Source organism: Jaculus jaculus, chromosome 19 (genome assembly GCF_020740685.1).
Source record: "Jaculus jaculus isolate mJacJac1 chromosome 19, mJacJac1.mat.Y.cur, whole genome shotgun sequence".
NCBI lineage: Eukaryota > Metazoa > Chordata > Mammalia > Rodentia > Dipodidae > Jaculus > Jaculus jaculus.
Window position 1 is genome coordinate 18827845 of NC_059120.1, and position 27315 is coordinate 18855159.

The window sequence follows — 27315 nt, forward strand, 5'->3', positions numbered from 1 at the left end:
AGTTAAATATGGGGTAGAAAAAATACAAAGATTCTTTCAGGGCTTACCTGGACACGGTGTAGATAATAAGTGAACTACTTAATTGCGGCTGTTAATGCATGGCTTCGCGATGTCCCCTCGGCTGGGACAGTCAGCTCTCATCATCCTTTATCGCCGTGCTCTGTTTACTGCTGTTCTGCATTGAAGGGTCAGCAGTCTCCTCTCTGCACTTAGAACCTTCCTAGTTGGAGACTTTGGCTTTAACCTTTCAAAGTTTCGGAGGCCGTGAGTGCTCTGAGGACCTTCCAATTGCATTTCTTCAGAACAAGGGTGGTTCCTGGATTTCCCTCCCCACCATCCTTGAGCTGTTTTGTATAGGTCAAGGGTAGGAGCTCCGAGACTGTCCAAGCCTTCAGCACAGGTCCATTACCTTCATGACCTTGGACAAATCATTAACCTGACCATCCCTTCCTTTCTTCATCTATAATTGGGGATAATAATACCTGACCACCTGGAGAATCAGAAGACAGGCTTATGAGTGGCTTCAAAGCCATTGAACTGGGGCTGGAGAGATGGCTTAGTGGTTAAGCGCTTGCCCATGAAGCCTAAGGACACTGGTTGGAGGCTCTATTCCCCAGAACCCACGTTAGCCAGATGCACAAGGGGGCGTATGCGTCTGGAGTTCATTTGCAGTGGCTGGAGGCCCTGGCGCGCCCATTCTCTCTCTCTGTCTCTACCTGCCTCTGTTGCTCTCAAATAAATAAAAAAAAAATGTAAAACCTTTGAGCTGGTAAAGAAATGGTGGTTGCATCCCGATGGTTGGCCTCATCCTCAGCACCACCATCTAAATGAGCTCAGTGTAGAAGGGCAGATGAATTGTGGGTAATGTTGTGCCAGGCTGGTCCTTGTTTAACTGAATTTTCCACCATGAGATTCCTTTAACATTCCCAGAACTCACTCAGTCTCTCTCTCCTTCTGTGTGTGCATGCATCCATGTGTGTTCCAGTGTGCATGGGTGCCCAAGTGTGTGTGTGCATGTGTGTGTGTGTGCATGTACACATGTTTGGGGGACACTGATCAATGTTTACAGTCTTCCCTCAATTGCTCTCCACCTTATTTTGTGGGTAGGGTCTCTCATTGAACCTGGAACTCCATGATTAAGCTAGACTATCTAGTGAGTGAGCGAGCCCTGGGAAATCTCTGTTTCCACCTTCCCAGTGCTGAAGTCAGAGGCCTGCATGATCACACCAGGTTTTATGAGGTGCTGGGGATGGAACCCAGGGCTATATGTATGCCAGGGAAGCATGCCCTCCTGAGCCGCGTCCCTACCTAAGCTCTCCTTGGGACTTTAAAATCTGAACTTCATTCACAACAACCTTAGAGACACCTCAGTTACAGATACACAACATAACACCTGCCCTAAGTTTCATCCGTTTGGGAAAAGGTCTATGGATGACATGCAGTTCCTTTGATGCGGACAAAAGCTCAGACACATGGATGCTAAGTAGAAACAGGAGGTACTCTGACAAGTTGATTTGCAGCACAGTGACTTGTTCCCATGCATACCTGAACAAAAAAGCAAAGATCTGAAAAAGCAAAACAGGTTATCCAATGGAGAGCGAGGTCAGCGTCGATTCGCTGGCATAAGCCTTGTGAATTACGAGAGATTTGGACGGGTGTAGCCTCTCTTTTGGCCCAAGACTTTGGGAGCTTCTCACTGGAGTCCATGATTTTGGTCTCATTAGATTCTGACCCAGTTCCCAGTTCCACCCGTGGCTTCTTTTCCACTGACCCAATCTCTTAGCCAACCAGAGAATCATTGGTTACAAACCTCGGCAGTGAGGACAGAGATGTCGAACCACTCCTCACGCATTAGCCAGGGTCCAGGTGAAACCACAGAGGATTTGGTGAGATGAGCAAATGTGCTGCTTCCATGGAGAGCCTGACAACCTGGGCCAGGTGGATGAGACAGACACTGAGGACACTCAAAGCACACCAAAGCAGAAACCCAGAAGCTGCTGAGAGCGCAACACTAAAGTCGACTTAGAACACTCCTACCATGGTTCAGGGAGTTCTGTGGAAGAGGGGGTGGGAAGATTATCAGAGCCACAGAGTGGAAGGACTGTCTAGAGGCACTGCCCCTGTCCCCTTTACAATGACTGACTGCTGCTCTCACATCTCATAACCCACAACCCCATGGTGAAACCCAGCAATCCCACTGAGGAGGGCCTCCAGTGGAATGGGGGCAGGGAGGAGGGAAATGGTAGTAATACATGACGTGTCCATATCTCTAACGTTTCCCTGTTAGAGATCTGGACTCCAGAAAAAAAATGCCTGGTTGTAAGATTTTCTTTTCTTTTTTGTTTTCTTCTCCTTCTCCTCCTCCTTTTTGAGGTAGGGTCTCGCTGTAGCTCAGGCTGACCTGGAATTCACTGTGTAGTCTCAGGGTGGCCTCGAACTCATGGCGATCCTCCCACCTCTGCCTCCCAAGTGCTGGGATTAAAGGCATGCGCCACTATGCCTAGCTTAAGATTTTCTTTTTCCTAGTTCCCAGTTACTATCTTCTAAATTGGTTGGAACATGCAGGCTTTAATGTGGCAATGGCTGAAGCATATTGGTTATTTTGTTTCTATGACAGGCATTATCTTTAATTGAATACGTGCTGGAGATGTGGCTCAGTGTAGAGTGTTGGCCTCGCATGCGCCAAGCTCTGGGCTCCATGGCCAGCACCACATGACCTGGAAGGGGCAGTGCATGTCCCTAATGTCAGTACTTGGAGGATGGACAGAGGAGAATCAGAAGTTCAGAGTGAGTGCTTGAGGCCAGTTTGGGCTACATGAGCTCTCACTTGTGGGTGGCTTATTTCCTGAATGTGCCAATTTCTCTAAAGGAATCAAAATCAAGTGCCAGGGCTGGAGGGATTGCTCAGTGGTTTGCAAGTACTTGCCTGAAAGGCCTGATGGCTTGGGTTCAATTCCCCAAATACCCATGTAAAATCAGATGCACAAAGTGGTGCATGCATCTAGAGGCCTTTTTTTTGTTCTGTAGCAAGAGGCCCTGATGCATCCATACTCTCTCTAGCTCTCTCTGTCTGCCTCGTTCTTTCTGCTCTGTCTCAAAAATAAATAAAAAAAGATTTTCTAAAAGATCAAACTCCATACCTGTGATAAATATAAGGGTAAATTATTTCCCTGGCAGCTGCTCTGTGTGAGCATGCACATGCATCTCACATTGTCTTTTTCTCCCTGTTGTGGTTTGAATGTAAAGCTTTTCCAGTAATAAGAAAGTAACTGGTACTTATTATATATCTGTTGAGGCATATTATTTAGAACTCTTAATCACAAACAGTAGAAACCCTTTGGGATTAAGTTTAAACAACCAAAGTTATTTTTTTCCCCATGGGAAGTTGCAGAATCAAGGGGGTATAATCCACTTATGGAAACACTAGCTTATGTGGCACAGGTCTGTGTTTTGACAAACTCCAAGAGTTTGTGTCAGTACCTCATTCCACATGATCAACACCCAGAACAGTTCTATCCCCTTTCCTTTATAACAATATTAACATTGTACTAAGTGCCTGCTTTGATAGAGAAATGCAATTGAGTATAGATTATATACTTTAAAAATATTTTATTTTTATTTATTTGAGATAGAGAGCGAGACAGAGAGACAGAGAATGGGCATACTAGGGCCTCCAGCCACTGCAAACAAATTACAGATGCATGCGCCACCTCATGGGTCCTGTGGAATCAAACCTAGGTCCTTTGGCTTTGGGACGAGACTTATCTGCTAATCTGTCTTTCTCTAGCCCTATTTTTTCTCTTCTTTCAAAGAAATACAATCGCCAGGGGTGGCGACATACCCCTTTAATCCCAGCATTCAGGAGGTAGAAGGAGGAGGAATGTCATGAGTTCAACGCCACCCTGAGACCACATAATGAATTCCAGGTCAGCCTGAGCTAGAGTGAGACCCTACCTTGAAAAACGAAAAAACCAACCAATCAACCAACAAAAACAACAACGACAAAAAACAAAATCAAAGAGGGCTGGAGAGATGGCTTAGCAGTTAAGTGCTTGTCTGTGAAGCCTAAGGACCCAGGTTCGAGGCTCGATTCCCCAGGACCCACGTTAGCCAGATGCACAAGGGGGCGCACGCGTCTGGAGTTCGTTTGCAGTGGCTGGAAGCCCTGGCGCGCCCATTCTCTCTCTTTATCTCCCTCTTTTTCTCTCTGTCTGTCACTCTCAAATAAATAAATAAATAAATAAAATCAAAGAAATGCAATCATTTTATTGAGTCCTTAAAGGTATCCCGGGTCCTGCACTTGTGTGCTCGACGCCTAATGCATAAGTCAGTGCTGGTCGGGGAAGAAGTAACTTAAGTGTGTGCCGAATGTTATCCTGTCCGCTTCTGCCAACGTGAAAATTGAGGCTCATCGAGTGATCGTAGCATGACCATTGAGCTTTTAAAAAATTTTACTTGTGCACACATGCATGTGTGTGCACGTGTGTGTACACCAGAGTCTCTTGCTGTGAATGAACTCCAGACACATGTGCCACTCGGCCCCTGGCTTCACATGGATGCTAGGGAATCAAAGGCACCTTTACTCTCTGAGCTGTCTTCCCACCCTCACTGCTGGAAGTCCAGCTCCCTCTCTCCTTCACCCTCTTTCTCTGGAGCCCACCCTCACCTGAAAGAGCTGCATCTTCTTTTTGCCATGTGCACTCACCTCAGCCGTATGGGGGAGCAGACCGCAGCACCCCAAGATGGAGCTTGTCTTCCATTGATCCCTGTGGCTGGGACATCGGGTCTTCTGCCATAGTGTCATCCAGGCCCCTGGGCTTTGACTGGCCTTGGGGGGCCCTCACCTTGCTGCTCCGTGGTGGCCGGAGCAAGCTGCCCCTGGAGTCAGTTTCCTGGCAACAAAATCGTAGCTTTCCTGTTTCCTTGATGTTCAGGTCCAGCGTGGAGCAGCCGAAGCTCTACCCTCCCAGTGGGTAGGATGGAATTTGGGATTTCTTCCAGAAAGTTAGGATGGAGCTGGGTTCCTCAGGCCTCGTCAGTGACTCTGTAAACCATCTAAAGTCGTATCAGGAAAACTAACGTATGCACTGTGTTGTCTCCAAGAAGACTCTGAAGTAGGAAATAGGATGGTTGTACGGAGATGGCAACTTACAGCACAGAAGTGTGGAGAGAACACTGGCTTTAGGTGGTGGCAGTGTTCATCAGGAATGACGTCAGCTTCCGAGGCAAGGAGCAGAGTTCAGTGAGGCCCATGGAGCCAGGCCAGTGGCCCTTGGTTACAGATGCTGTCATTGACGGATGCAGAAGACAACAAGCTCCGATCCCCATAGGTCTGTGACATGGGGAGAGTGGGTAGGAGTCCTCAACTTTCTAGTTTTTCTTTTTATTTTTTTTGTTTATTTTTATTTACTTTTTTGAGAGGGAGGGAGAGAGAGAGAGAGAGAGAGAAAGAATTGGTGCACCAGGGCCTCCAGCCACTGCAAAAGAACTCCAGACGTGTGCGCCCCCTTGTGCATCTGGTCAACGTGGGTCCTGGGGAATCGAGCCTTGAACCGGGGTCCTTAGGCTTCACAGGCAAGCACTTAACTGCTAAACCGTCTCTCCAGCCCTTTCTTTTCTTTTTTAGCAGTGAGCTATCAAATCAATGTTTTCTTAACCACATAAGGCTTACGTGGGTTCTTCCTTTTCGTCATTGTTTCTCTCAGTCTCTTTAAACCCATCCCTAAAACCTCCTTAATTACCCACTCCCGATGTGTCCATGGGCATTCTGTGCTTGTCACTACTGCGCAACTTCCTGGGCCTCTCCAGCCAAGAGTCTCTGTGTGAATAATGCTGGTGGTCAGGGTCACTGCACTTCTGTCCAACCCTAGGGGCATCTGCCACCTGTTTCTCCTGCCTCGATGGTCTTCAGACACACTGGAGCTTTGGTTCTCTCATTCCCTCATTTTCATTTAGTGGTAGCCAAAGCCTTGTCCATGTGAGCTCTTAAGATACTGAAAATTCATGCATGCAGATTGACTGTGACAAAATCTGTGGTTCGAACACTCAAACGAGTGGAGGTGTGTACAACCTACGTCCCCAACACAAAACCATAACAGAACATAGTGAGATTTACTTTGCTGTTGCTTAATAATTTAATCGTGATCTCTTGCCTGATGTGCTGGTAAGCTGCTTCTGGGGAGAGCCAGGGATGGAATGAGATGGGGACCAGGTACCGAGTGGAATGTGTTCTAGGACAGACCTGACATTCTGTCGCAATGCCTGAAATAAATACCATCTCCATGAGCAACAAGTTCAACTTCTGGCAGAGTTTTGTGTTCATATTGATGAAAACGACAATAAAATTGGGGCTGACACCAAGAAGAATTGTCACCTACATGGAAACACTGACAAAGGATTATTGCAGCAAGCTTTCAGCGTCTTTTTATTGAACACTGAAAATAAGCGTTTGCTGCAGCAGAGATCAAAGGCTAAAATTACCAATTCCAGGTTGTCTTACCAGAAGTTGCTGTAGTCATCTATTAAATAACCCAGATGAGCTTGACGCCCACAGTGTGCTGGTGTAAAACGGGCACCGCAGAGGCGTCCACAAGCGGAGCTGCGCATGCCCTTGGAAGAGGCCCATCCACATGAAATGAAGTACGTAACACAAATTTACTGTAAGGCACAAGCAGCTGGTATCTGGGGTGAACATGAAACTGATTATGTTTCACTTTTGAGGAAGAATGTAACCTTGAATCCAGATCCCAATGAGATCCAAAGCTATTGCTATGTGTCAAAGGAAGAACTGAAAGAAATTAGGGAAAAAAGCAGCCAATGATGTAAATAAATTGACTACACAGTTTAAAATTATTGTAGATACATTTCTCTTTAAATGGTGGGATAACTTGAACCCTATAAATCAGTTTGCTGACCATGAGAAAATACATAGGAAGTGAGTATGTAAGTGAATAATTACTAAACAGTCTCTTTATGTAGTAAGAATGGGATTTTTTTTTTTTTTTTTTTTTTGGTTTTTCTAAGTAGGGTCTCACTGTAGCCCAGGCTGACCTGGAATTCACTATGGAGTCTCAGGGTGGCCTCGAACTCACGGCAATCCTCCCATCTCTGCCTCCCGAGTGCTGGGATTAAAGGCGTGCACCACCACACCCAGCAAGAATGGGAATTTTGTTTGTTTGTTTTAAATTGGGCTCCCTCTTATGAATCAGATACTGTTCAACCCAACTTTGTGTGGGTGAGGAAAGAAAACAACTGACTTACAATTTTGTACTAACTCTTATATGTGCTCTGCTGTTTGTAAAACACTTATGAGAGGCTATTGTAAAAAACAAAACAAAACAAAACAATTTAAGCAGTAGAAAATTAATGGGCATGGCAAACTTGAAGAAATAAATAAAACTATTTCCATTCTGACATTTTCAGAACAATTTGCTATTTTCCATGTGCTTTATATATTATTAAATTTTATCAAAAGCCTAGAAAAATGAGCAAAGGAAACAGTTTACATAGCTACTTCCAAACAGTCTTCATTCTCTGATTAAACTGGCCCAGCAGGGCTGCAGAGGTAGCTCAGTGGTAATGTGACCGCCTAGCGGGTGAGGCCTTGGGTCGTTGAATGCCCCTAGCGTCCCCACCTCCCCCAAAGAGGGAAAACAGGCCGAGCAGGTTCAAAGGAAAGTAAGGGGTATCCAGTCAGCATCCGTGAGCCTTCATACCTGATGGATTTCAGGAGTCCATTCATGATAAAAAAAAAGTCTGTGGATTCTCCAACCTCTTCTATATGATGACAGGATTTGCATGTAACTTCACACACGCTCCCTTACACTTCCCGTCCTCTCTAGAGTACTTACAATACCTAATACAGTGTGAATTGTTGTAACCCGGTGCTGGTTAGGACATAGGGGCAAGCAACGGTGCACACATGCAGAGCACAGATGCAAAAATTTTAAGATATTTTCAATACATGTTGACTAAACTCTTAGATGTGGAGGGCCGATTGTACACCCTACTTTCTGTCATTCTAAGTTGTTTTTGTGCTTTAACTATCCTGGGCATCATTTTGCTACCAAAAGGTAACTATTGCTTTTGGTAATGATAATTAGTTGACTTAAATTCTTATTTGCTATTGAGCAGCCAATTCTTTTCAGAAGTACGGTGGAAGAGATGCTACTAATAAGATGGGACTGAGTCCTCTCCAGACATTAAAATGTTTGGCTCTATCAGCATTTGGTCTGGATTCTCCACTGTGGGGCCATCCTTGGAGTTGAGAGCTTGATAGCGTCTGCTCTCTACACATTAGATGCCACTTAGCACCCGTTTCTGCCATGACAACCAAAATTGTAACATCACCAAATGTCCCCCAGGGGTCAAAGTCACCCCTAGTAGAGAACCACTATTTTGTGGCCAGGGCTTATTTTAGAGGCAGAAATGAGTGAATAACAATGAGGAAGTTTTATGATAAATAGCTTCAGGTTATGGAATAAGTATCTGTATATTTAAAATTGTATCTTGGTTGGGTGCTTTATGAAATTTGCTACATGCTTGTCAAATTTGAAATCTTAAGGCAGGTTTATTCTTCAATGCTGTACAATGAATAAAACAACATTTTCTTATGAAGTTAAACGTTTTTTAAATCTAATTTTTAACTCTGAGAAGTTGATTTGTATTTTCAGATATGGCTATATAGCAAGTGTTTATTAAAAAGTTATAAAACATTAAAAGAAAACATAATTCAGCTGCATGGTTTGTGAGTGAAAAGATGACAAGCACATTGGGAAGCACCAATTTCTACCTCATGATACCCTAATTTAAGTTGCAGTGGTCATCAGCCTGACCTTGAGTCAGAGCTTTGGCACCTAACAGAAAGCAAGGCTTTCTGCTGCCAGGAAGCGACAGTTTGTCCAGGTGAGGCTTTCAGTGTAGAGGCCATCTCCCTGCGGCCACGGTGGCCTGCTCCTGTCCGGGCAGGATGAATTATTCAGGTTAGGAAGTTGGGGAATGCTCTTGGGAAACTAGACTTACTTTTGCACTGTGCTTAACCCTGAGTCCCTCACTGGGCTGGGAAAGAGGCTTGTGCCTGACCAAGTTGTTATGCAGGTGGTGGCGTCCTCAGAGAGACGGAGGAAGAGGGCCACTTCTACCAGAGGTTATAAAAGGGAAACAATGTTCAAAGAGCATAGTTTTCACAGTGTTTGTCACAGAAGGCTTGTTAAATAATTTAAGGTCATGCTGGAAAACCCACTGTTACTTTCAGGTATAAAACCCACTAATTCCTCCATCTTTTGAGACTGGAACATTTCTTGGTGGGGACTCGCTGCTGGGTGCTCTTGGGACTTCTCTGCTTTGGGATGTTGAATGGATGTGATTTTCCTCAGGCAACTTAAGATCAGGTGTAATGAGAGGATAGCCTCCCTGCAAGGCTTCTGCCTCAGAGAGGAATGAATGGTTTTGACTGGAAAGTGTGACAGTTACTGTGCAGTTCCAGGAGTCCCGTCCATTCTGCCAACAGGGTGACATGATGGTCTTCCTGCCTCAGGTTCCCGTCTGTTCTCTGAATGGGTCTTCAGGGCAAGAACGAATGAAAATAAGTAGCTTTCATGCAATTATTAAGATATTTTCAAACTTCCCATATGGACAAATAATTAGTCAGTGAAACATTTATAAAGGTCTTGCTATGAGCAAGGCCTTCCTAGGAGCTGAGGTGAGTTCACAAAATTGTAAAGATTTGGGCTATAAGGAAGATAATTGTAGTCAATTATGATTTAAGCCGAGATCGACCATATCTCTAAGGAATAAGTCCCTTCAGGGAGAATATGGTCTCCTTGTTCAGGGAGGGCCCAGGGAGGTGAAATTAGAGCTGGGTCTTGAAGCATAAACCAGAGCAGAATTGGAAAGAGGCTGGTGTAAGCGGGCAGAATGACCTTCAGAACATAGTGGCACATCCTAGTCAAAGGAATGCGTCTCTCCTTCTACATTAGTTTTAGATGACCCAATAGCATTTTCATACCTGAAATGTTCCAAAGTGTACATGAGTAGGTATTTCTATTTCTCAGAAGATTCATTGAATATATAGGTAAATTCAAGGGAGATTATAATTCAGCTACAGAGGTTTGAGAAGCTAGGCATCAAAGATATTTTCCTAAACCAATACTGCCCATGGACACTTCAAGTCCTAGGTCTAAGACAATCATTTTCTTCTAACTTTTTAAATTTTTTTTAAATTTCTATTTATTTATTTGAGAGTGACAGAGAGAAAGAGGCAGACAGAGAGAGAAAGAGAATGGGTGCACCAGGGCCTCCAGCCACTGCAGACGAACTCCAGATGCATGTTCCCCCTTGTGCATCTGGCTAACATGGGTCCTGGGGAATTGAACCTCCAACTTGGGTCCTTAGGCTTCACAGGCAAGTGCTTAACCACTAAGCCATCTCTCTAGCCCTTCTTCTAACTCTTTTATGACAACTCCATACATATGAATGATGTACTCTGATCATAATCCCCTTCTCCCACTTTCTTTAGTCACTCCTTTCAAAGTCCCCTCCTCCATGGAATCCCATTGTCTTTGCAGTGAGTCCCTCTTCTCTTTTGATGTCATAGTTTTGCCCTGTCCATCATCTGTGACAACATGCTGGTGGGCCCTGTGTTATGCAGTTCTTAGCGCAGGTGATGCCAGTCAGTGTGAGGTCATGAATGCCAAGGCCTCTGTGAAAGATAGCATTGCGAAGTGTTCCTCCTCATCCTCTCTTTGGCTCTCGCCTTCTTCCCACCACTTCTGCAATGGCCCCCGAGTCTCAGAGGGTGGGATAGAGATGTCTCCATGAGTGCTGAGCACTCCACTGTGAGACAGGTAATTTTATGCCTCTGTCATCGACAGCCTAAATGGCTCTCCTTTGTGTCTTTCTTGCCATGGCCATTCCTTTGCCAAAAGTACAATGAGGTTTGGAGAGATGGCTCAGTGGTTAACGGAGCTTTCTTGCAAGGCCTGACGGCTGGAGTTTGATTCCCCAATACCCATGTAAAACCAGATGCACAAAGTGGTGCATGTATTTGGCATTTGTTCGCAGTGGCAGGAGGTCCTAACATGCCCATTCTCCCACTCTCTCTCACAAATAATTTTTTAAAAATATATTGTATCTATTTATTTATTTATTTGAGAGAGAGAAAGAGAGAGAGGGAGAGAATGGGTGCGCTAGGGCCTCCCGCCACTGCAAGGTAACTCCAGATGCATGCGCCCCCTGTGCGTCTGGCTTACGTGGGTCCTGGAGAGTTGAACCCGGATCATTTGGCTTTGTAGGCAAATGCCTTAACCACGAAGCCATCTCTCTGGTCCCCACAAATAAGTCTATTTTAAGTGTAATGAATCCTGCTATCTTCTTAGCTGCTTCTACTTGTAGGCAGAAAGATCAACACGAGAAACTATTTCAATTTATAACAGCACACTGCAGAACAGATGGACCTAAACAAGGGTACAAAATCAATCTTGTTAACACACTGTGAAGCTGACTTCAATAGAAAAGGATAATTGAAGTATCTCTGAGGCAACAACATCATTCTACATTAAACAAACTCGCAGATAAGTCATAAAATGACTTTACCTTGTGAAAAAAAAATCTCCTGGGCTGGAGAGATGGCTTAGCGGTTAAGTGCTTGCCTGTGAGGACCCTGGTTCGAGGCTCGGTTCCCCAGGTCCCACATTAGCCAGATGCACAAGGGGGCGCACGCGTCTGGAGTTCGTTTGCAGTGGCTGGAAGCCCTGGCGCGCCCATTCTCTCTCTCTCCCTCTATCTGTCTTTCTCTCTATGTCTGTCACTCTCAAATAAACAAAAAAAATGAACAACAACAAAAAAAATTAAAAAAAAAAATCTCCTTTCCAGTATGTGAGACCCCATACCTCCTACGCTAGCCAGGGGCGGCTGGGTGAAGGAAACCACATTCTTTCCTTCGTACTGTTGCCACTGGTAAGTTGTCCATTCCACAGCAAGTAAGCTTCTACCCACGACCAAGCAAGCAACCCTAATTTAATGCAATGAGTCAAACAAATGAAGACATGAAAGTAAGATGGGCATGAGGAAGAAGAAGGACACTGGTAGGAGGGGATGTGATAAGAAAGGGCAACTTGGGCTGGAGAGATGGCTTAGCGGTTAAGCGCTCGCCTGTGAAGCCTAAGGACCCCGGTTCGAGGCTCGGTTCCCCAGGTCCCACGTTAGCCAGATGCACAAGGGGGCGCACACGTCTGGAGTTCGTTTGCAGAGGCTGGAAGCCCTGGCGTGCCCATTCTCTCTCTCTCCCTCTATCTGTCTTTCTCTCTGTCTCTGTCACTCTCAAATAAATAAATAAAATATTTAAAAAAAAAAAAAGAAAGGGCAACTGGGGAGAAGAAAATCAAAATATATTGCAGGCATTGTGAAGATGTCAAAAATATATTTTTTTAAATTTCCCTTCCCCAAAGTATTTAGATCATATTTTCTTTAATAAGTGAATTCTAAATAAAAATTCTGGGGTTTAGAGCTGGAAGGATGGCTTATAGTGGTTAAGGCACTTGCCTATGAAGCCCAAGGACCCAGGTTCGGCTCCTGAGGACCCAGGTAAGCCAGATGCACAAGGCAACACATGTCTTGAGTTCCTTTGCCATGGCTAGAGGCCCTGGCATGCCATTCTCTCTCTCTCTCTCTCTCTCTCTCTCTCTCTCTCTCTCTCTCTCTCTCTCCCTCTTTCTGTCTCAAATAGATAAATAAATAAATAAAATGTTAAAAACAATTTAAAATATGACTGCTTTACTAATTGTGGGTCCTCAGTTGAGAAACCTGATAGTATCATTTGGGTTACAGAAGAGTGCTCAGGGACAACATGCGATGGTTCATGATCAGGACTAGGACAGAGTCTAGGTGACAGCTGAAGTGGTCACCTCCTGTCTCATGGTCTCCAAGAGAGTGCCTCTCCCCAGCTGAAGCAGAGACAGTGTGTCAGCTTTCCCCACGCCGATCGTTAGTGTGGAATTCTCTTTCCTCATTGTCTGACTAGTCAAAAGTACTTCTGGGGGGCTGGAGAGATGGCCCAGTGGTTAAAGGTGCTTTCTTGAAAAGCCTGACATGACAGTTCAGGTTCAATCCCCCAGTACCCACGTAAAGTCACGTGCACCAAGTGTGGCACACATCTGGTGTTCGATTGCACTGGCAGGAGACCCTGGTGTGCCCATGCGCTCTCTCTCTTTCTCCTTCTCCTTTTCTGTTTCCCTCATTCAAATAAAAACATTAATAACTACCTTTGTTAAAGCTCACCAGCAAGAAATTACAACAGAAATATTTCTTGTTACATAATTATTCCTCCTGAACTAATCAATTGAAAAACATGGAAACCTGGGCTATGACTTTTCTAGATTCTTCTAAGATCCTCATAGGACAGAATGCAAACAAGTCCTCCCAATTCAACCTCAGTTGACATCCTTCCACAGACACCTCTTCTTTCAGAGACTGGAACAACTACTGTTTCCCAGACCTTCCTGGACTGATGACCATATGTTGCCACTTAAGTTTCCAACTGAAATACATACATACATATATATATATATATATATATATATATATATATATATATATATATATATACACACACACACACACACACACACACACACACACACACACACACACATATATATATGTATATATATACATATATATATGAATATATATAAACTACATCCTTTATGAGCCTTATGTGGGCTCCAACTTCCTCTGACATGAGTTGTGTGTCCATGGGGATTTATTTAGTAATAGGCCACTCTTCTTCTTTCCCACAGGGGCATTTGTGTTTAAGTTTCTTCACCTGGGGAGGTACCATCGTGGGGTGAAATTACCCCTCATCATGCCGTGCAGAAAGAAGGCTGGTGAAAAGGCATGAACATGGAGATACTATGCATAGATATATATTTCAAAAAGGGAGAAGGGATTTTAAATGTTCTTATATAAAGATATGGCAAATGTTTTGAGGAGCTTATGTTTAATTTGATTTAAATATTATATTATACCTACATGCATTGAGACATCACAATACTGCATTGATATATATATATATATATATATATATATATATATATATATATCATATATATAAATTGTTTGTATTTATTTGAGAAAGTGTGGATGTGCCAGGGCCTTTTGCCACTATGAGAAAACTACAGATGCATGCACCACATTGTGCATCTGGCTTTACGTGGCCACTAGGGAATCAAACCCAGGCCAACAGGCTTTGCAAGCAAGCCCCTTTAACTACTGAGACATCTCCCCAGCAGTGAAATGTTTATTTTTTATGTACCAACTAAAAATAATGTAACTTAAATGCAAATCCAGAAAAAGGAGGGTAATTGTTTCTTAGAGTTTGGAGATTGCTCACAGTACAACCAGGGGGCTTGGGATTATGTTATGGAGAAAGTACTGGCTGGATGAGTCAGTGTCTTTAATTAGTACTGTTTAGTTAGTTTTATGTTTTTCCTTCAATTTTAGGAATTTAAAAACTTTTCAAAAATTGTTCATTTCACCTATATTTAAAAATCTATTGGCACAAAGTTGATGACCGTGTTCTCATATGTCTTGGAATTTCCACAAATCTGTGGTTATGTCTCTACCATAGTTAATACACAGCTTCTTTATTTTTTAAAGTTTGGATTGGTCTTACCAACAGTTTGTAAATATTCACCTCTCAGAGAATCAGCTTTATTTTTTGAAATTTTCCTGTAAGGAGAGAGAGAGGGAGAGAGAAAGGATACCCCAGGGTTTATGCCACTGCAAACAAACTCCAGACGCATGCACCAGTCTGCATCTGGCTTTATGTGGGTACTGGGTAATCGGACCCAGGTCTTTTGGCTTTGCAAGCAGGTACCTAAACTGCTGATCCATCTCTTCAGCCTGGATCAACTTTTTTTTCCCCCCCCCAAGATAGGATCTCGCTCTAGTCCAGGCTAACCTGGAATTCACTATATAGCCTCAGGGTGGTCTTGAACTCATGGTGATCCACCTACCTCTGCCTCTTGAGTGCTGGGATTAAATGCATTTTCCACCATTCTTGGCTGGATCAGCTTTTTAAAAAATACTTATTTTGTTATAATATTTTAAAATATATTTTATTTATTTACTTATGAGAAAGAGAGAGAGAGAGAATGGGTGTGCCAGGGCCTCCAACACTGCAAATGGACTCCAGATGCATGCGCCCCCTTGTGTATATGGCTTATGTGGGTCCTGGAGAATCGAACTGGGTTGCTTTGGCTTTGCAGGCATGTGCCTTATCTGCTAAGCCATCACTCCAGCCCTATTACAATATTAATGTGAACTTTTTGCTTAGATTTGCCATATTACTTGTTGTTGACAATTTTAAGTTCACCATGAGTTTTATCTCCCCAAATATTGGTTATCATTATGTTTATTAGTCATCCTTTATTTTTCTTTTTGCATGGCAATTTTATTGTCCATTTTTACATAAGTTTATGATATAGGTTGACCATAATCTTCTCCTGTTACATTCTCATGTCTCCCCTTCTCCCTTGCCCTTCCAATAAACCCCTTCTTCTTCCCAACCTTTTCTTTTGGTATCTTCTTGTTGTTGTCCTCCTGTGCCATCCACGATGGAGTGTTGGCAGGTACCACCTCTGACGGTGTCTGTGAGGTCACGGATGCCACCACCACTTCACGTCTGAAAGCGTGTTCCTAAGCACTCTTCCCCGCCCTCTGGCTCTTTGCACTCTGCCTCCCCCTCTTACCCAATGTCCCCTGAGCTTTGGAGGGAGTGATAGAGCTGTTTCCTTTCGCACTGAGCACGCCACCGTCACTTATTCTCGGCAGTTTGAAGAGGTCTGTGTCTTCCCAGTAATCATTGCCAACTTCAAAGGGAAACTTCTGCGAGCAAAGGAGAGGACAGATATATTCCACGGTCTCGCAGTCAGGATCTGCCAGTGCACTCGTGACCTCACTGTGGCTGTCACCACCTTCACAAGACCTCCGCAACCTTGGGCCTATCGGCATTCCATCGTGGAGTGGCGCAGGAGCAAGAACATGAACATGGAAGAGACTAGTTGGAAAGAAGGGGTGGAGAGGAAGCGGGCAAGAGAAGGTAATGGGAAGGGATCATGATTAAAAAAAAAATATATATATATATATATATATATATATATATATATATATATATATATATATATATATAATTGCTAGTAGAAAGGTCAAAATCATTGTAAACACATTATAACAATTGGAAGTATTTTGAAACCATTTTTCTTTTTTTGTATATGTACCAATTATTTTAATTATTTTTTAATTATCTAATTATTTTAATTAATTACTTTCGACAAATTTATGAGGATTGTAAGAGTATTTAAAGGGACACGTTACAAAGGAATGCTTTCTGTATTTAAATCTTATTTATTTGAGAGAGAAAGAGGTATATCTCTATTGACCTGTATCTATCTCTGTCTCTATCTATAGGGAGAGAGAGAGATTGAATGGGCACACCAAGGACTTCCTCCACCCCTGCAAATGAACTCCAAATGCATTCACTACCTTGTGAATCGGGCTTATGTGGTTACTGGGAATTGAACCTGGTGCTTTACAAGCAAGTTCCTTAACCACTGAACCATCTCTCCAGTCTCGACTTTCTGTATTTAAAGAGAATTGTTGCAAAAAAAAAAAAAAAAAAAAGAAAGACTTTTTTTTTTTTTTTTTTTTTAGCCTGGCGTGGTGGCGCACGCCTTTAATAACAGCACTTGGGAGGCAGAGGTAGGAGGATTACCATGAGTTTGAGGCCACCCTGAGAATACATAGTGAATTCCAGGTCAGGCTGAGCCAGAGTGAGACCCTACCTAAAAAAAAAAAAAAAAAAAAAGATTGTTTTTAACTACTGTATTTAAAACAAAAAAGGTCTAGTTTGTCATGGGGGAAAAGGCCAAGAGAGCCTGGGTACTGACAGAGGCTGTGTACAGGCTATTTACTGGCTGGTAAGGACCCCTCACTGGCTTGTGCTCACTGCATGCATTTCCTTTACCCTGTCCTGATCAACCAGATTTCCTAGTGCTCAACTGTGAGGCTGGAGTTCTACACCAGATACCTCGTGAGGGTGCCTGCTTCTTCAATGAAGAAAACCAATGGAGGATGTTCTCTGCTGTGCTCTTACGTACATACACCGCCCTGGTTTTCCAGGGCCCAGCCTGAACAGTACAGAGCTACAAGCCAGTTCCCAGTCCACACAGCTCCTTTCAGACCTTCCTAGATATTTGACCCCTGTTCCCTCAGCACCTTTGGATCACCATGGAGCTGGATGCCGTGGTGTGAGGCTCTGCTTCTCTCCCTCAGCTGCAGTCCACACTTGTGGATATCTTGGGATCGGAAGAGCTCTGCTCGTTCTTGGTCTGCCTGAGAACTTTCTCATTCTCTTCTGTCTCCTTCTGCCCTTCCTGTTTCCCTTTTCTGGTAGGGTCTGCTCAGTGGGTGCAACATCTTGCAATGGACCAAAATCTTTTGATGATGCAATTCCCAAGACATGAGCCTGCAAGTTAGCAATGCTTCTTCTAAGCCTGCATGGGGACATCACCCACTGAAGGTGACACTGCCTTCCTAGGTGTAGCCGGCAGAGGTCCAAGGCAGGGCAAACTCTGGGAGAAATGACATAGCGAGGCTGCCATACAGGAGCCTGTGTGTATTTTGAGGGTGGGCTTCTAAGTACTTATTCTAGTCTTGTTTAAGCTGAGACATTTGTTTTACTTTCAGAAGGGAGAATAGAGCAGGATCCATTTAGTCTAGACAAAACCACACATATGAGTCAACAGTTTTATTTTGCATACTACTGATGACCACACAAGGTGAGACCAAGTCTGAGCTAGCATGACTGTCTTCAGAAATCTCACTGAGTACTTAACAGTTCTGAGGGTAGCAATGACATAACCAAAGAACAGGATGCAATAAGTTATGACACATAATATGGAAGGAGTTAAAGGAGCATAGGTAGAAACAAATCTGATTGTTAGAACATTGTTATCGGGAGGTTTTTCTACCCAGGGTACTCACTAGCTGCTTTGGGGAACCCACAGACACACATAATCTATTTGCCCTCAGGGTGTTTATAGTTGTTTTAGGGTGACATGACAGGCTTATTGAAAAATGAATACTCCTTGAAGCCTACTTCAAGACTTTAGGCACTTTAGGGCTCAGAGAACATTCCTTTTCTTTCTTTTGTTCCCATTTAACATTCCTTTTACTTTGAAATTAAAATAGCAGATTAAAGTGATTTGGCTGAAACAACCTTTAGGGGAAAGAAAAGTGGAGTCTTTATCACTTACAAAAACAAACTCCTGGGTTTAGAAAAGTGGCTCAGTTGGAGCCGAGTTTGATCCCCAAATCCCAACAACTAATCAGACAAACAAATAAGCAAACAACCAAAGCCAGGCATTGTAGCTCATGCCTTTAAGCCAAGCCCTCAATGGAAGTGCTTGGTCTTGCTGGCCAGCTGGTCTAGCTTACTTGGCCAGTTCCAGGCCAAGCAGCAGCAGCAACATGGTCACTCAGGAAGGACACACAAGGTTGTCCTCTGGCCTCTGCATGTTCACGTGCATGTATGTACACATGCACCAGAGCAAGCACACGCACACTATGGCAGCTTCACTGTGTGCTCCCCATAGACTCAGGTGCTCAAATTAAACTTGTTACTTGGTGTCACTGGCAGCGGGTCCTGGAGTCCAGCCTGAAGGCATCACTGGGGGTGGATCTGAATTCAAGCCCAGAGGAGTAAGAAAGAAGTCTGAGCTCTGGGGTCCTGCTTGCTGCAAGTTTGTGTTTGTTGCTTTTTGGTGTTTGCTGGCTGCTGGCGGTCTCTTTCCCTCTGCTTGGATTTATGAAAGCGAGCCGGCTTCTTCCATCATTTGATGGAACTACTCCAGGATCTGTAAGCCTGAAATAAACCCACTCCTCCCCTAAACTATGTCTGGTTTGGATGATCATCCCAGCATCATGGAACTATCTACAACATACATTCATCCACACTCTTACGGTAAGCCAGATGGCCATTTCTGGAAGACAAAGTAGAAGGAGCCCATTGGATGACAAGAGGACATTGTCATAATAAAGGCTGGTGATGGCCAATAGTTTTTCAGCCAAGGTCAACTTTCAGTTCCTGTGGTTACGGGTGGGGAGGAGGGGTAGCTTTCAAACGTATAAATAACCAATCAGCAGCAACAGTCCTCGTGACTACCAGGATTCATCAAAATCTTTGTTCCCTTCCTTAGAGGGACATGTTGACTTGGGACAAGTGGACGACTCCAGTCTCTGGCTCAGTGGAGAGATCTTCCGCAGGTTGGGGACAGGTGGTGATGCCTTCCTTAGTTCCTCTTCACACAATCTCCAGGAGACCCCAGCTGGTCCCCTTGCTTGATCTGCTCCTGCTTCTCCCATGCTCCTCTTCTCTCTCAGTGAATGTCATCCTGACCTCTCAGCTGCCCCAGGGAGAATCCCAGGAGACCTCCTCAGCCTAACTATCCCAGCTGCAGAGAAGCTTCCTCCTCTTCTTCCTGCGGTGAGTGCCTTTGTCCCCTCCGTTCATGGTTCCCTAGAACTGCTTCCCAGCACGTCTCTGAGCTAGAGACCGGTCACCTTTTCAATCCATTCCTAGCCCTGCTACCATTATATAAGACAAACATGACAAGATTAGTTCCTAGTTTACAATCGACCAAGAAAAAGTTCCCCATTACATGAAGATGAAAGGTGGGCTGTTCTTTTATTTATTTATTCATTTATTTACTTATGTATTTTTTATGAGAGAGAGAGAGAGAGAGAGAGAGAGAGAGAGAGAGAGAGAATTTGCATCCCAGGGCCTCTGACTATTGCAATTGAACTCCAGAAGCATGCACCACCTTGTGGACACGTGCGACCTCATACATACATCACCTTGTGCATCTGGCTTATGTGGAATCTGGGAAGTGGAACATGGGTCCTTAGGTTTTGCAGGCAAGTGCCTTAACTGCTAATTCATCCATCCAGCCCTGTTCTTTTATTTTTAATACAATTTTTATTTACTGAGAGAGGGAGAAAGGAAGAAAGTGTGAGCATGCCATGGCCTCCTGCTGCTGCAAACAAACTCAAGACACATGAGCCACATGAGCAGCTGACTTTATATGGGTACTGGGGAATAAAACCCCAACCAGAAGGCTTTGCAAGCAAGCACTTTTAACCACTGAGCAATCTCTCCAGTCCTGACAAGTAGGCTTTCTAGCATCATTTATTCTTCGGTATCTGGCTCCTGCTCTTTTGGCATCCCATTCAGTACTCAATGCCGAGTGCCAGCTGGCCTGGTTTCAGGTCCCCAACCACCTACATAGAGCTTGACCCCCAAAGTGGCACAAGTGTTGGGTGTTCTGTTTGCAGTGGCAAGAGGCCCTGGTTTGCCCTCCACCCAAAACACACAGACATAAATAAATTAAAAATTAAAAAAAAATAGACAGAATGTTTCTTCTAATGAGTCACTTTAACATCATCAACAACAAAAGAACTGGGCATGGTGGCACACATAATCATAACACTTGGGTAGCTTAGCTATGAGCATCTCTGTGAGTTCAAGGCCAGCTTGGGCTACAGAGTGAGTTCTAGGATCAGCCTAGGTTAGAATGAAGATTCCTGTCTAAAAAAATAAAAATTAAAAACCTACAAACCACTCCACAACCAGGAAGGGGATTATGACCAGGGTACGTTGCATGTCTGTATGGAGATTGTCAATAACAAATTTTAAAAAAGGGCTGGAGACATGGCTTAGTGGTTAAGCGCTTGCCTGTGAAGTCTAAGAACCCTGGTTCAAGGCTTGGTTCCCCAGTACCCATGTTAGCCAGATGCACAAGGGGGCGCACATGTCTGGAGTTTGTTTGCAGTGGCTGGAAGCCCTGGCATGCCCATTCTCTCTCTCTCTCTCTCTGTATTTGTCTTTCTCTCTGTGTCTGTAGCTCTCAAAAAAAAAATGAACAAAAGATATTTAAAAAAAATTTTTTTTTAAAAACTAGGGAGACAACTTTGTCATCACTAAGAATATGCTCACTTCTTTTAGTCATTCCTTGAGGTATTTCCAGATTATTTTTCCACTTGTTATTTTGCCGTTCTACCCCTCAGGAAGTGATTGACACACTTAGAGCGTTGTTGGGCATCTTAATGTTTGCATTTTTCCAAACAGTTTTTGCAATTCATTAAACAAATGCTATTTTCAGAGGTTATGCTGCTCCTGGTGAGAAAGAGGAGGTGGGAAAGTGAGGTGGCCATTGTGTCAGCCCCGCTGCTCTGCTCAGAGCTGTGGAAACGACTCCAGGAGCCTTGGAGGTTTCTCTTTCCAATATCCTCATTGTACAGATGGCAAAGCCAGGATCCAGAAAGATAAAGTGGCTTTAAAGTGTACACAGTTAGTTCATTCCAACAGTCTCTGTGGGTTTCTGGTTGGTATTTGAAGACAGGCTTGGGAGAGTCTGGGAGCTCACCTAAAGATGAAAGCGAGGCAGCATTTATCCTAATTAAAGGAGAATCTAAAAACACTTGCTTAAAGCTTTTTTTTTTTTTCCCCCAAGTAACTGTTTATATAATTAATGCTTTGCTTTTGCTCCCTTTCCTCCTAGCCTCCGAGATTGGCTGCCCTGACCCACCCAGCTTTACCGGCTGTGGATGGTCTCCACATCGCTGGCTTATTGGGTAATGATTTGTATTTGCGAGGGAATGCTTGACAGGGTGGGCTGGGTTAGTTCAGCTAGAGAAACTTGATAATGAAGCCAAGGTTGAGGGTTTTGGTCCCTGTGAGCACCCTAGCTTTGCTGGGAGGGCTCAGCTCCAGTGATATTTGTAATCTCCACTAGCCAGTTCACAGGAGTGGGCTTTGGAAGCTGTGGGGTGGAGGGAGTGAGGGAGGCTCACTACCTCCAAATGTTCACCCAGATATGAAGTCACGGATGTGGCAAACAGTAACGTTAATAATAATCATGGCAAAGGCCCATCTCTAGGGACGTAAGTGTTCCGCCCATGATATTGACTAATGTGCTCTGGAATCTGCTTAGAATTTGAACCTGAGTCTTTCAGACCCGAACTCCACAGTTGAAGCGCCCAGCTTTATGAGTCTGAATGCTTAAGTACCAGTTCCTCTGAATTTCAAATTGTGCACTGATTTCTTTGCTCTTATTTTATTAGTAGTAACTTGGCCAGCATTATATTTGCCTACTGCTTAGGAGTATGAATTCCAACAGTGACATGACTGTTGTGGGGGTAACCACCTGCTCTCTGATGGAATTTGAGGCCTACTCCACAGGTAAGAATTCATGCCTGGTACTGAAAACCTCAGAAACCAGTGGTTGGGAAAGTCATAGTGTCCGAGAAGTGGGGAGCTATGACTGTTGTTTTAAGTGTATATGCTGTACCCACCAACTTGCCCCCTAAATATTTATGTCCATGCCTATACATTAGTGCTGCCCTCACCTTTGGTCATAAAAGCTTCTTTTTAGAGATTATCATTAGATTTCTTTCGTTTTTTTTTTTTTGGCAGATGGCAGTGACAACTGGGATGACTCAAAAACTCATCAAAGTGCTGAGAATAAGTGACTGCTGAGCGCTCAGCACTAAATGAGACATCTGTCCTCTGTCTCCCTGCAACCCGCAAAGCTCAGGGAACATTACAGCATAGATGGAAAGAACATAAAGGTGAGAGAGGATGGGAGAAGTGCTTGGGAATGATGCCTTCTGGACTTTCGGAGACAATGCAATTGCATTCCTGGCTCCACAGCAACCACTGTGACATGAACAATATTGGACCCTTTAGCACTCCATCATGGATAGGCAAAAAAAAAGAAAGAAAAAATAAAAGGATGAACTCCAGGCATGAATTCCAGGGTTGATATCCAAATTCTATCATATATGTATTACCTCTGTAACCCAGAGCAAATCACTAACCATATCTCATCATGCCTCTTCCTCCACATCTGCACGGTGGAAAAGTAAACAGGAAATACTAGATGTGGCTGAGGATTGACTACTACTAGAAGGTTCAGAACAACCAATATCTTAAGAGTTATTGACAGATGACCTAGTCTTTGAAAAATGTGTACTTTTCACATTTCTATATTCTTGCAGGATGCATCACTCTCCCCAAAATGAGTAAAATCAAGGATATGTCCCTGTGAGAGTTTTGACTTTTCACCCTTCAGGACCTTTCTTCTCAAAGTGTCAGGAACACCTCAGTCATAAAGATCCATTGCGCATGATCCCATGTTGGGAGCGCAGAGTGTGTCGGTATGCCGTGTTCCCTCCTGTGGTCCACTTGTGTCCTTCCTTGTTTGAAGGTTTCAGCCTCCCACTAACAAAATCCCTGGGGAAGAACTGTCCGTTAAATGAGGTGACTGTACTCTTGTTAATACATTGATGATAATCTTTCTTAAAAAAAGTTCCTTGATAGTGGGATTGAAATCAGACAAGGGGCTCTACTCTACTTTGCCGGGAGTGTGAGTACCCAGCATTCTCTATTTTATCTCTGTTGATAGCAGGGATTGTGGTCAAAGCATTCGAGCTCTCCCTTTACTAGAACCATCAGGCTGGAGATAAGGTTTTGTGGTCAAGGTGCTTGCTTGTGAAGCGTAAGGACCAGATATGTATGCCTGACACATTTGGTGATGCCTGCACAAATTCGCACATGGGCACAATTTGGCACATCCATCTGGAGCTCAACTGCAGTGACTATAGGTCCTGGCATGTCAATCTTTCTTTCTCTCTCTCATAAAGAAAGAAACAAACAAAAAACCCACAGTGGATCACAAATACATATTTTCAGGATCCATTAAATTTAATAGAACGACTCAAGCTATATGAATTTGTTGCTTTCTTTTATATTTTATTTGGTAGGAGATGAGATTCAGACTAGGTCTTAGGGCTTCGTCATTAGCCACAGTCAATTATAGCCCCTTATATGTCCACCTTGTGCCCCAACCCTCCATCATTAGGGCTGAGTGATGGGGACAAGCTTTCAGTCACTCCAAATCTTTCCTTCTAGGGGTCGCTGGTGGTTGAAGCTTTCAAGGGTCTTCCTGAAACCCTGCACAATCAGGCCTTTACTCTTCCCCCATGTTGGGAAGGAATGAGATCAGCTTTCATGACTGAGAGATGAAGCTCTGTTGTCTAAGGAGTTTACCCTATGATGACACACACCTTGCTTGTTACGATTACTTACAAGATCGTGTGGGAGCAATTAGATTCCAGTTACATAATCTTCTAAGTGGAAGTCCGTGAACCAAAAGAGCACAGTCAGTTCTAGAGTAAAAGTGTCCTGTAATTTCCCCGAGAATTTGTGTGTGTGTGTGTGTTTATGTGTGTGTGTATCTGTGTGTGAATGTGTGTGTATGTGTGTGTGTAGGGGGTGTTACTTTAGATTTCTTCCCAAACTACACAGATTAGAAGCTAATCAGTCATGTTGACTTGTTGATTTAGATTCAGGGCCTGTATCTATAAGCATAATCCCCCTTTGGGATAAATTATTGAAGGCAAGTACTTTGCATGCAATTATTACAGCATGTTATTTAAAAATGGTCTTTTTGGTTGAGCGATTATAGGCTCATAATAAGTTGCTTATTTGCAGAATTGTCTTTTATTTGGTGTTTCCTCACTCCCAGAAAATAATTTCAATAAAGGGCTGGAGAGATGGCTTAAGCAGTAAAGTCACTTGCCTACCCAAGCCTAAGGACCCAGGTTCAACTACCCACAACCCACATAAGACAGATGCACATGCATCTGGAGTTCATTTTCAGTGACTAGAGGCCCTGACATGCCCATTTTCTCTCCCCGCTCTCTTTCTATCATCCATCTGTCTGTCTATCTATTCCCTATCTATCTATCTATCTATCTATCTATCTATCTATCTATCTATCTATCTATCTATCTATCTATCTATCTATCTATCCATCTATCATCTATCTATCTATCATTATCTATCTATTATCTATCTATCATTATTATCTATCTATCATTATCTATCTATCTATCTATCTGTCTATCTATCTATCAATACATACATAAAAATATTTAAAAAGGTTAATATATGGCTAGAAAGATGTCTTAGCAGTTAAGCACTTGGCTGGGAAGCCTAAGAATGTTTATTTGAATCTCCAGGTCTCAGATAACCACACACAAAAGCGATGCAAGCATGCAATGTCACACATGCACACAAGGGGGCGCACATGTCTGGCATTCATTCACAGTGGCTGAAAGGCCCTAGTGTGCCCATTCCCCCTCTCTCTAACTCTGAGAGAAAAAAATAATAGAGAATAAGTCCTAGGTAGGGATAAATTTTGGGTAGAAAGAAAATGATTATTTTTAAATGCCTAATGTCTCATGTTGGGTATTCTGCTAAGTACTTTGTGGAAATATTTTTTTGTTGTTGTTTTTTTGAGGTAGGGTCTCACTCTAGCCTAGGCTGACCTGGAATTCACTCTGTAGTCTCAGGGTGGCCTCGAACTCACGGTGATCCTCCTACCTCTGCCTCCCAAGTGCTGGGTCTAAAGGCATGTGCCACCACGCCTGGCAGAAATAATTTTTTTTAAGACAACTGTGTAAGATAAAAATTTAAACTAGGCTGGGTGTGGTGGCACCTGCCTTTAATCCCAGCACTTGGGAGGCAGAGGTCAGAGGCTCGTTGAGAGTTCAAGGCTACCCTGAAACTATATAGGTCTGCCTGGGCTACAGTGAGACCCAACCTTAAAAAATCAAAAAACAAAAAAAGAAAAAACAAATTAAACTAGGTTTTTAAATTCATTTTAGCAATAAAGAAGCCAAGGCCTAGGATCTCACATTTGGTACGTTTTCTGAGTTAGGATGATAATCAGCTGAACTGTTTCAAGCTTGTTCCAAAGTGAGGTATTGATGAATCGGAGGCAGACAGAACTGGGGGCAAAGTTTTAGGGAGCTGTGGCCATTGGACAGAGTGCTGCTGTTCTCAGAAAACAACAGAGCCTACTTAGTCGATCTTTCAAATTGCATCTTTTATACGAGTTGCCTCAGGCACTGGGCAGCTAGGGATCTTATTTTAGCAGAATTAAACTCTTTAATGGATTTTCCTCTCCAGGCCCTGGGAATATTTCTGGTCTAACAGATAGTTTCCTTTTTCAGGAAGAACTGTTTGCCATAACAAAAGACCACAAGCAAATGTATTTGTAATCCTATGAAGAAGACAGAGGAGAGGAGACGGGAGAGAGAGAGAGACAGAGTGCACACAATTTAGGCTTCATTATTTTTTTAAATATCAGGGATACTTAAAAAAAATTCTTCTTTACTCTGTCTGGACATAAATGTAGGATTTTGCATGAAATGAGTGTCCTAGAAAAATCCAGTGAAAGCAACATGGGAAAGTGTTGCCATCGCACTGGTAAGCGAACTTGTGACGCTGCTTGTCAGCCGTCCCCTCCCAGAGGCTGATGTGGATTTGAAAGCGGCCCTTCCCCAGCCCTTTTTGTTATTCCTTGGAGCTGGGATATTAGCATCTCAGGTGAAATATGTTTCAGACTTGCAAATTTTTGTCATGAAATCAAAGAAAGTAGAGACTTGTAAGAGCAGAGGGGAGCGTGTGGGAGATGAGAGGACCTCTTAGTGTCAGGACGATGGAAATCAAGAGGATAATGAGGAATTCTAGAGTAAATAATTTCCATTTTATCCCCAATAAGGATATTCCCTCCATCACCTTTCACATTCCCTGCTCGCTTACCGTGCATCCGAAACAAATGATTATCGACTCTTCATTCCTGAAGTGGGGGTGGTTATGGAATTCTGAAGTGCTGCTCTCCGGGGCCTTCTGTCCTAAGCTGGTAGAACATAGGCATTAACATGGATCTTGGTTTTAGACATGTTTCTCCAGGCCCTGTTTATTTGTATCATTTGAATTTGTGAGTGTAACAACACCTCCCCAAGTCTACGAGGTATCCTTATCATGGGGATTCATTCAGAACTCTGACTTTCTGCAGAAAAACAAGAGATTCTGCATAATGTGTCTGGTTAAAGCCAGCAGAAATGCAAAATGGAATGGATAGGCATAGGTACTCCTTCACTTTAAAATGACATCCATTCTTTTCTGTCTCCGTTCATCAGTCCAGATCCTGACACTTTCTCTGGCCCGCAGGACAGAGACCATCTTGCGGCATTCTTTTTTTTTTTAAAGCAACAAAACACTCCATGCATCTGGCCTGGACTAAGCCCTTCAGTGTATAAAAGACAAACACAAAAGCAGCGGGTCATCCAAAACCTGAAGAGACAAGGAGATACACCCCTTCCTTGCCCTTGGTCTTCAGTGGAGGA

At 43.5% G+C, this 27315-nt stretch overlaps 1 pseudogene; it reads left to right on the forward strand.

Annotated features, from left to right (window-relative positions):
• The first annotated feature begins 6257 nt into the window (after window positions 1-6257).
• The window catches only part of LOC101610979, a 108793-nt pseudogene continuing 87735 nt past the window's right edge, over window positions 6258-27315 (forward strand).